Source organism: Thalia democratica, unplaced genomic scaffold, assembly GCF_965202585.1.
Source record: "Thalia democratica unplaced genomic scaffold, ktThaDemo2.hap1.1 HAP1_SCAFFOLD_1244, whole genome shotgun sequence".
Taxonomy (NCBI): Eukaryota; Metazoa; Chordata; class Thaliacea; order Salpida; family Salpidae; genus Thalia; species Thalia democratica.
In genome coordinates, this window is record NW_028140142.1 from 10001 (window position 1) to 20000 (window position 10000).

Consider the following 10000-nt stretch of genomic DNA (forward strand, 5'->3'; position numbering starts at 1 on the left):
ATCAATCTCAATGCAACCAAAAAATCGTGTTCAAAAAGAAGCGGCCGCGCCAGCACTTGCGTGCTGAATTATTACTCCCGCTGTCAGGAAGCAACGCGACCGAACTATAACAGTTACAGGGCTCGGTCCCTTCGAAGAAGAGACGTCGCTTGAAATCAAATTTCGATTCGTTAATGATCCTTCCGCAGGTTCACCTACGGAAACCTTGTTACGACTTTTACTTCCTCTAAATGATCAAGTTCGATCGTCTTTTCGAACACCGGCGAGTGCGTTGCCGCACGTACCAGGCTCAATCGGAGGACCTCACTAAACCATTCAATCGGTAGTAGCGACGGGCGGTGTGTACAAAGGGCAGGGACGTAATCAACGCAAGCTAATGACTCGCGCTTACTGGGAATTCCTCGTTCAAGGGAAACAATTGCAAGTCCCTATCCCTAGCACGACCGGGGTTCAACGGATTACCCGGACCTTTCGGCCTAGGGAACACACGATGATCCGGTCAGTGTAGCGCGCGTGCGGCCCCGAACATCTAAGGGCATCACAGACCTGTTATTGCTCAATCTCGTGTGGCTAAACGCCACTAGTCCCTCTAAGAAGTTGTCTCCGACCCAATGGGTCGAGCAGCTATTTAGCAAGTAAGAGTCTCGTTCGTTATCGGAATTAACCAGACAAATCGCTCCACCAACTAAGAACGGCCATGCACCACCACCCACAGAATCAAGAAAGAGCTCTCAATCTGTCAATCCTCGCTGTGTCCGGGCCGGGTGAGATTTCCCGTGTTGAGTCAAATTAAGCCGCAGGCTCCACTCCTGGTGGTGCCCTTCCGTCAATTCCTTTAAGTTTCAGCTTTGCAACCATACTTCCCCCGGAACCCAAAGACTTTGGTTTCCCGGAAGCTGCCGGACAGTTCTTAAGTTCGACACTGCCCGATCGCTAGTCGGCATCGTTTAAGGTCAGAACTAGGACGGTATCTGATCGTCTTCGAACCTCTGACTTTCGCTCTTGATTAAAGAAAACATTCTTGGCAAATGCTTTCGCAGTCGTTCGTCTTGCGCCGATCCAAGAATTTCACCTCTAACGGCACAGTACGGATGCCCCCGTCCGTTCCTATTAATCATTACCTCGTGCTCCGAAAACCAACAAAATAGAACCGAGGTCCTATTCCATTATTCCATGCAACATTATACAAGCGTAAAGCCTGCTTTGAACACTCTAATTTTTTCAAGGTAAACTTGCCGGACCACCGCAACACTCAGTTAAGAGCACCGCGAAGGCACCGACCAACAAGAACAACGAGGCCAGTGCTAGCCTTTCGACCGACCAACCTCGCCGTCCCTATATCCAACTACGAGCTTTTCAACCGCAACAACTTAAATATACACTTTTGGAGCTGGAATTACCGCGGCTGCTGGCACCAGACTTGCCCTCCAATGGATACTCGTTAAAAAGTTTAAAGTGTACTCATTCCAATTGCAGGACCTCGTACGAGGTCTGCATTGTTATTTTTCGTCACTACCTCCCCGAGCCGGGAATGGGTAATTTGCGCGCCTGCTGCCTTCCTTGGATGTGGTAGCCGTTTCTCAGGCTCCCTCTCCGGAATCGAACCCTGATTCTCCGTCACCCGTTACAACCTCGGTAGGCCGATACCGTACCGACGATAGTTGATAGGGCAGTTGCTTTAATGAGATGTCGCCAGCACTAGGCCGTGCGATCCGCAAGCTTATCCAGAGTCACCATTGTAACGACCCGAAAGCCGGTTAGTTTTGGTCTGATAAATGCGCGCCTCACGTCAGTTCGGCGCTTTACGCATGTATTAGCTCTAGAATTGCCACAGTTATCCATGTAAAAGCGTACAATCAAATGAACCATAACTGATTTAATGAGCCATTCGCAGTTTCACTGTACGTGAGCTCGTACTTACACTTGCATGGCTTAATCTTTGAGACAAGCATATGACTACTGGCAGGATCAACCAGATAACTATCCGAGGGCGTTTAAACCCGTTGCTCGACTGAGCGTTTTTACTGTATAAATACAGACCTTTTCTATCACTCGGCTTAAAAGCCTTGCGAACGTTACTGAAAGTCGGCGCCGGCCTTTTGCTGTTTAAAGCGCCAGCCCGCGTCGACTGCAGCATGCAGCTATACAACTGACTGTTCTTTCTCCCGACCAACCGTTTGCCTTCTGCCGGTTAACTCGTCAGCAGCAACACGCCATCTGTCTGCTGCAGTTACCCGCCTCGAGCCGTGCCTGCCTGCGTCGGCTACTCGTCTCGACGACTTCGCAAAGCTATAAGCCTACCGCCGCTGGACGCTTGTAGTTTTTCATACGCTGCTCCAATGCGTTTACATAGCACGTTCGCCGCCGCTGCAATAGCCGCGCCTCGGGTGCTAAACAGTAATGCTTTAAGCCCGCTTTCTCGCCAAGTCGACCGAACGCACAAACACGTCTCTCTCACTAGTGTAAAGTAATGCATACGTGTATGATGCTCAAATGTTGCTGTTGAACTTTTTTTGCCGATTTTTTTCAATTTGTTTGTTTCTTTTCAATTATTTTAATGTTTTAAGCTTATTTATGCTACGTTTAAATGTTTTAATACTTTTTTTATACTTTATTTAATATGTTTAAAAGAAATAAATAAAAAATAATATATATAAACTACTTTTTTTAATGTTTTAAATATGTTTGTTTATTATAAATAAACTTTATTTGTATTATTTTTTATTTAAACTTACTTTTTAAATCTTTATACTTGTTTTATCGTTTTAAGCACATTGCGATAAATATAATAAACAAAAAATTGAATGAAAATAATAATAATAAAAAAAAAAAAAAAAAACATATGCTTATTTTATATGTTTCATTTTATTTTTATTTAAACTTACCTTTCAAACCTTAATACTCGTTTTATTTTTTTAAGCAGATCGCGATAAATATAATAAACAAACAATTAAATAAAAATAAATAAAAATAAAATAAAAAAATCAAACAAAAGCTTATTTTATATGTTTCATTTTATCTTTATTTAAACTTCCTTTTAAACCTTTATAATTGTTTTATTTTTTAAGCACATCGCGATAGATATAATAAACAAACAATGAAATAAAAATAATAATAATAATAATAATAATAAATCATAAGCTTATTTTGTATGTTTCATTTTATTTTATTTAAAACTTACAACTTAAACCTTTGTATTTGTTCTATTCTTTTAAGCACATCGCGATAAATATAATAAGCAAACAATTAAATAAAAATAAAATAAAAAATCAAACATAAGCTTATTTTATATGTTTCATTTTATCTTTATTTAAAATTACTTTTTAAACCTTTATAGTTGTTTTATTTTTTAAGCACATCGCGATAGATATAATAAACAAACAATGAAATAAAAATAATAATAATGAAAAAAAAATCATAAACTTATTTTATATGTTTCATTTTATTTTTATTTAAACTTACTTTTTAAATCTATATAGTTGTTTTATTTTTTAAGCACATGGCGATAAATATAATAAGCAAACAATTAAATAAAGATAATAACAAATAAATAAAACAATACGGCTAAACTATAAAAAGAAAACTAAATAACTGATAAATACTTGTAAAACATTATTTGAAAAATTTATTTTGAAACACAACACGATTGATTTATAAATAATAATATAATTTTAATTTGTGTAGTTCATTTAAAGTAGTCTCCCTTTTTGCTTCTGGTTTTATTAGAGTTATATATAACAATAAATTGTGTAGTTTATTTAAAGTAGTCTCCCTTTTTGCTTCTAGTTTAATTAAAGTTATATAACACATACTATAGTAAGTTAAATAAACTATAGTAACTTTATAAAACTACTTTACAAAATACATTTGTATAATTTAATAACTTTAAAATAACTATCAAGAATAAAATAGAATAGAATAGCTTTAAGTTTAGTATACAATTGGTATGTAAATTGTGTAGTTTATTGAAAGTAGTCTCCTTATTTGCTTCTGGTTTTACTTGAGTTACATAACGTTAAATAAACATACTTAATAAACGTAACCATCAATACTGTCATTTTAATAAAACTAAGTACAAATAACAATACAAATACAAGAACTTTAAAAAGCCTTCGCTTGTATCTGTTGGTAACAGTAAATAACCTATTATGACTCACAATACAAGAGTGCGAAATTTATTTTTCATTTGATTTTTCAGGTATTTATTTATTTGTGGAAATAAACTTTTTTATTACATTAGAAACTAATTGAATTTTTCCTCTAACTATACCTATTATTATATTTAGTATGCTTAAAAGTAATAAAATGAAACGTCGCGATTATATAATAAACAAACAATCAAACAAACAAAGAAATAAAAAAAAATATTTTTTTAAACTTATATTTCAACTATATGTCTTATTTTATTTTCATTTAAACTTACTTTAAACCTCTGTATTTGTTATATATATTTCAACACAATACGATTAAACTATAAGACAAACAACAAAATAAAATAATCACATTAATAAATACACTAAGCAAATAGCTAGAATAAATATAAATAGTTCAATATATACAATATATTTCTTCTATTTTTAAGTTACTTGTTAAACATATTTATTTAAAAATGTTTCTTTAGAATATAAAACTAACAGTTGTACAAATAAAGAAATTAAAAAGCCAAAACACATAACACTAACTTTTCATAAATTAGATATGCAAATATGAACAAAATAATAACTAAATTGTAAAGCTTTTGTAAACTGTGAACTTATAAACTTATAATAATAATTGCATATTCACTATTCACAATAGCTTTTTATTTAGTACACAACTGGTCTGTAAATTGTGTAGTTTATTGAAAGTATAATCCCGTTTTGCTTCTGGTTTAAATTAAGTTATACAACACATACTAAAGTAAATTAAATAAAGTAATTCACTACTATCTATTAAATAAAACCAATTTACAAAATACATTAATTTAAATTAAAGTGAATTTTGAACTTATAATAATAATTGCATATTCACTATTCAGAATTTCTTTAAATTTAGTACACAACTGGTCTGTAAATTGTGTTGGTTCTATTCAAGTACTCTCCTTGTTTGTTTTGTTTTAGTTGTATTTATTTTTAGATACTAGCACATTCAATACACATAATAAAGTAAACCAAATAAACTCTATTAATTTAAACTAAGTACAAATACATTAAGTTAATACAAAACTTTAAAAAGCTTTTGCTAGTATCTGTTGGTAACAGTAAATAACTTATTATGACTCACAATACAAAAGTGCAAAATTTATTTTCGTTTGATTTTTCAAGTAGCCACGCTTTTATTTGTTTGTGGACAAAAAGACTTTAAAGTTTTAGTATAAAAGACTAATTGTATTAATTTTAACTCAGAAAATTGTACTCTACAAGATGGTGCCATTATTTTTTCGATATCTCAAACTGGTCAAACCACTTTTTTAGCGCTCTAATTGGTTTAAACAGCAAATAACGTTATCTGATTGGCTTGAGTTTTTATTTGCTAATAACTAGAATTTACTTTTCTTTTAAGCGTTAAAGAAATGTAAATAAACGAGTAATAAGTATAAATAGGTCAGAAAGAAAAATAGTACAAAAAAGATGAATTCAAAAAGCAAAAGCCTACGGCACGTGGTATTCCCAAGCGGTCACCCATCTAAGTACTAACCACGCCCGACACTGCTTAACTTCCCAGATCGGACGAGATGGGGTGTGCTCAGTGTGGTATGGTCGTAGGCGTTTGAAAGCGTTTACAAGCCTTTATAAACCCTTCGGTTTGTTTAAAAAACCTATTTGCACTTGATTTACAATCGATTTGATATTTTAAAATTATTCCTTATAAAATTTTAACCTGAATTAACTTTTTTTTTGTTTTTTTAATCAACAGTTACTCCCAAACTGTACTAAAACTGTATTGTAACTGTACAAAAGTGTTTGTTTAAATTATTGTTATCTATAAATTACCTAAGACCAGGACAAGTAGAAGTAAAGTTTATTGAATTATTAAATAAATAAAATAAAATCGTAAAATAAAATAATACAATATGTTTACAATTTGTCATTGATCTATCCATTTATGTTATTGCATTACAAATACAAACATTTCATACATTCAAGAGTATTATTCATCAATCTTTTCAATATAATAAGTTTTAAATTTATATTTATTTTTAAATAATTCCTGACATTTTAGATTACCTGAGATTTTTTTTTAATTAAATTAATTTTAGTAATTAAATACTTGACGTTCTATTTTGTTTAATTTGATAACTCAACCATGCTTATTTTTTTTTTACTAATTTAAAGAACTATTAAACTAAAAGACATTACATACAGCTTCTAAAAGTTTTAAACACCTTAAAAAATATTATTATTTTAAAGATATATTAAAGAACTAAACAGATATTACTCCTAAAAAATCTTGTTAATAATATATAAAAAGTACTCAAAGTCAGACTCGGAAATATATATACTGTTGTATATCTTACTTGAAGTTCACTGTAATTGACACTGAAAAATTGACACTTGAAGTTCACTGAAAAATCAACCTATTTATATAGCAAAATATTTCTTTATCTTTGTCGTGGCGCGGTGGGTCAGTGGTCTTATCAGCTGACTCATAAGCAGAAGGTTGAGAGATCGAATCCCGCTAGTCGTCACGAAACACCACTATCGTTCAATGTTCGGGCTTCAAATTCTTTGAGATTATACTGTACTATTTATCTATCTAACTAATCTATCTAACAAATGTTGTTCAATCTAGGTTGTGGGTACTTGGGTCGAGTAATGCCTTTGACTTACAATCTGTTGTGGATTGACAATATTCCTCTATCTATCAATAAACAAATCTATCTAATAAATGTTGTTCAATCTAGGTTGTGGGTACTTGGGTCGAGTAATGCCTTTGACCTACAATCTGTTGTTGATTGTCAACATTCCTCTATCTATCAATAATGATTATATTCAATATTAAATGTTGATTAATTCAGTTGTAAGAAAACCAGTGCGCTGGTTAGGTTGGGTAAGGCCTTCGACTTACAATCTTGGGGATTATCAACGTTCATCACAAGTACAGTAACGATCTCATTGAATTTCCAGTTGGAACATTGGATTGTAGTGGTGGCCTACTTTGTAGGTTTTTTGCCTAGTTTGTTTTTTGCCTAGTAGTGTTTGCCTAGTTTGACAAACTATTGTATATATATTGTACAACTTTATTTGTATTATTTTTTATTTAAATTACTACTTATTATTAAAGAATTAAATTTTCTTAGAAAAAAAAAACTATGTATTTGAACTAATGCTTATTTTATATGTTTTGTTTTATTTTTATTCAAACTTACTTTAAACCTCTGTATTTTTTATACAATACGATTAAACTATATAACAGAAAAATAATTAAATAATCAAACTATTGAATAAGCAGTTAATTAGTGTGTTTTTTTATGCTTCTTTCATTTTTAACTTACTTGTTAACCATATTTCTTTTATTAAAGTATAAAACTAACAGTTACTAAATTTATATTTATTATATTTAAAAAAAAACTTCTATACTAACTCTAATTTCAAAGCATATTAAAACATACAAATTTTACCAACTAAATATTTATTTTTATTTTTATTATTATAATTTTCAAACATAAGCTTGTATACCTTATATACCTATATACCTCATATAGTAGGCTTGACATAACATAACATTATTTAATTCTTTTTGTTTGAAATAAACTCATTTAGTTATTAGTAAATTACAACATAAATGTTTATAACAATAAAACTAAGATTTAGCTTTTGAGTTAGTAAACTTTGATAGTTTTCTTTTAATAGTTTAATAGTCCTTATTTAAGTTCAAACAAAATTGCTATATATTTAATACACATACAAAAGTAAACTAAGTAAACGTAATTCAATAGTTTCTATTAAGTAAAAGTAATTACAAATACATTAAGTTAATACAAAACTTTAAAAAGCTTTTGCTAGTATCTGTTGGTAACAGTAAATAACTTATTATGACTCACAATACAAAAGTGCAAAATTTATTTTCGTTTGATTTTTCAAGTAGCCACGCTTTTATTTGTTTTTGGACAAAAAAACTTTAAAGTTTTAGTATAAAAGACTAATTGTATTAATTTCAACTCAGAAAATTGTACTCTACAAGATGGTGCCATTATTTTTTCGATATCTCAAACTGGTCAAACCACTTTTTTAGCGCTCTAATTGGTTTAAACAGCAAATAACGTTATCTGATTGGCTTGAGTTTTTATTTGCTAATAACTAGAATTTACTTTTCTTTTAAGCGTTAAAGAAATGTAAATAAACGAGTAATAAGTATAAATAGGTCAGAAAGAAAAATAGTACAAAAAAGATGAATTCAAAAAGCAAAAGCCTACGGCACGTGGTATTCCCAAGCGGTCACCCATCTAAGTACTAACCACGCCCGACACTGCTTAACTTCCCAGATCGGACGAGATGGGGTGTGCTCAGTGTGGTATGGTCGTAGGCGTTTGAGAGCGTTTACAAGCCTTTATAAACCCTTCGGTTTGTTTAAAAAACCTATTTGCACTTGATTTACAATCAATTTGATATTTTAAAATTAATCCTTATAAAGTTTTAACTTGATGTAAGTATTTTTTTTATTAAAACCTATTTTTTTGGTGTTTTAATTACAATTACTCCCTGTAACTTTATTTAAGACTTTGTTTAAAAGATTGTTAACTATATTCTATATTAAATACTATGATAATTAGAAGTAAAGTTTATTAAGTGATTAAACTAAATAAAAAATATTGTTAAAATAAACATGTTGTGTTTAGTTTGTTTTACTATTTCTCATTGTTCTATTTATAGATGGTATTGTTTTACTTCAAGAATATTTATAGTTAGTTTCTAAAGAATATCTCATACTACATCAGATTTTACGATTAACTTAATTTTAGGTAATAAAATATTTGACGTTTAATTCAATAACTCAACTATGTTTATGTTATAAAATAATAGTATATAATACACATACATTATAATATAATAATATGTATAACTAGTTGTTTTACTTTAAAATGAATAATTAAGCGGAAGAATTAAAAGAACTCACATTTTTGAAGAGAGCGTGGAAAACCAGAATAGTCTTTTAAAACATTTATTAAATTATCGATAAATATAGAATACAATAGAATTAAACATATAAACGTAACTGTGGTTGCTTAGAAACTAAACAAGAAATTTTTTAATAAAAATATAAAATAGTTATTATATAGAATTAAAATAAAATAAAAGTAATATAAATTATATTTTTAAACTAAATAACAATTCACGAGCAATATTAGCGCAATGTCAGAGTATGAGTTTATAATAAAGGAATTACTTCCTTGGTGTTGATACTTACCTTATTCAAATAGAATACATTTTCAGCAATCAGGCTTGTATTTATCTTAGCGCGCGTAACACAACGTTTGTGGGTTTTGGCACACTTTTGTCGATAGTGGGCGCCCCGCCTCTTAAGTACAGAAATTTCGGGAATTTTCGATTTTCGGAATTCTGACTCGACAGATCGTTTTTGTTTGGTCCAGAGACCCCGTAAAAAATTTTTCAGCCCATTTGAAGCATGATGAAAAAATGTTATTTCGACCCCCTTTTTTTAGGGGTTACGGGGACATCGACCCATTTTTTGGGAATAAAAAACTCCTAGAAAAGGACCACTTTTCTTCTTTTTTCGAATTTCGACTTTTTATTTTTTTGGAAAATTTTTCTATTTTCTTTGTTTGTTCTATTATAAGGTCGAAAATATTTTTTTTGAGCTTCGCAACGCATAAGGACTAACGTAAGGTAAGTTTTAAAAGATTTTTTTTTCGATAATTTTTTCTATATTTTTTGTTTGGTCCATTACAAAGTCGAAAATATTTTTTTACGGCTTCTAAACGCGTGTAGATTAACCGTAGGTAGGTTATTTCGAAATTTAAATTTTTCAATATTATTAATATTTCGGTAGATTGTTCGAT

General features: G+C 30.7%; 3 non-coding genes across 3 annotated transcripts; all 3 read right to left on the reverse strand.

Moving 5' to 3' along the window:
* Positions 1-171: 171 nt before the first annotated feature.
* Positions 172-1979, reverse strand: LOC145848122 (small subunit ribosomal RNA). Its single transcript, XR_014371735.1, has one exon. It is a non-coding gene; the product is annotated as a small subunit ribosomal RNA (ribosomal RNA).
* Positions 1980-5627: 3648 nt separating this feature from the next.
* Positions 5628-5746, reverse strand: LOC145848128 (5S ribosomal RNA). The gene has a single exon (XR_014371740.1). It is a non-coding gene; the product is annotated as a 5S ribosomal RNA (ribosomal RNA).
* A 2642-nt stretch (positions 5747-8388) lies between these two features.
* On the reverse strand, positions 8389-8507 carry LOC145848129 (5S ribosomal RNA). The gene has a single exon (XR_014371741.1). It is a non-coding gene; the product is annotated as a 5S ribosomal RNA (ribosomal RNA).
* Between the last annotated feature and the right edge of the window lie 1493 nt (positions 8508-10000).